Here is a 1,251-nt window from a genome sequence, read left to right as displayed (position 1 = left end):
AATAATAATAATGATAATATTAATAATAACAATAAAACAACAAAATCAAAACCTTTTACGTCCATTTCAAAATACTTCTTTGTGGGTTGTACAGTACAAATCTTGATCCAGGCACAAAAAAAGCAAATTTGTCTTTCCCAATGGCTCTCAAGCTTTCAAGGTTATCATACTTTGGCACCATTTTCTAGCGATTTTTACCTTTGACTCTAAGCGAACCTCCCGACCTTTCATTGCAAATATCTCAACTTGTTATATATTCAAGATATTTGGGTATTAAGTGCTTGTTGTTTTTTGTTTTGTTTTGTTTTTGCTTTGTTCTTTTCACCAAAAGCAAGACACATGAATAAGCCTTCATCAATATTATACTAAGCTCCGCTTGCCCCAGACGCCTTTCAGCGTCGGTGACACACATTATAACCCCGGCAGACCTGATGGCATTCTGAAACAATCTCAACGTCCGGGGGAGCACGCAGTTTCTTGGTCAGGCGCTTTTTTTTTACTGGGGGGGGGGGGTGAGCACAGAGAAGCACTTATTGGACACCACACCCCTGTCTTTTGTGTGTGTTTTAATTGAGGTGTTTTACCTCCCCATCGACACAATTTAAATCTTTTAGACGGCGGGCTTCGACCCTGCCTGTCAGGGCCAACCCAAAACTGAGAGGGGTAACGTCCCGATAAGACCGAGATATTGGAAATATAAAAGTTCTCACCACCCTGAAACCGAACGTTGGTCTCCTGCGTGCAACAATGAGGTGCCTAACCGCTTCGCCACTCACACCAGTGGTTTAATGTTTCAGTAAAGACAATCACATTGGCACAATAACGGTCGTTTAATATTCGAGTAAAGAGACGTACAACGACGTGATAATGGCTCTTTAGTGTTGGGGAAAAGCAAGATAGACAGTCTGAAATAACAGACAGGTAAGGTATGCAGTTGCGAGCGCCGTAAAACTCTGTACTACTAAACTAAGACAGGTAAGGTAAAGAAATGGGACCTTCCAGTAACGCCCTCCAACCACTCACATCAATTTGTTTTAGTCGGATAAGGAGGAAATTAATCATTAGCTTTAAAAAAAAAGAAAGCTTTATATCGCTGTTGTTTTGTAATTATGGGCTGTGTCATGTTGACCTTTCTGGTCTCCCCTCTTACGTTTGAGATCTTTGCGTTATTCACTGCATGGCACACAGAGGAAGACAGGTGGAGAAAGAGTGAGAGAGGGAGGGGGAGAGAGAGAGAGAGAGAGAGAGAGA

At 41.8% G+C, this 1,251-nt stretch overlaps 1 protein-coding gene across 1 annotated transcript in view; it reads left to right on the top strand.

Annotated features, from left to right (window-relative positions):
- LOC101861573 (contactin) overlaps positions 1–1,251 on the top strand; it is a gene marked incomplete at its 3' end in the record, with an annotated part of 94,704 nt that overhangs the window by 3,213 nt on the left and 90,240 nt on the right.

The sequence above is a fragment of the Aplysia californica genome, unplaced genomic scaffold, assembly GCF_000002075.1.
Source record: "Aplysia californica isolate F4 #8 unplaced genomic scaffold, AplCal3.0 scaffold00109, whole genome shotgun sequence".
Taxonomy (NCBI): Eukaryota; Metazoa; Mollusca; class Gastropoda; order Aplysiida; family Aplysiidae; genus Aplysia; species Aplysia californica.
Note: the sequence above shows the minus strand (reverse complement) of the source record. Positions and strands in the feature narration are given on the sequence as shown.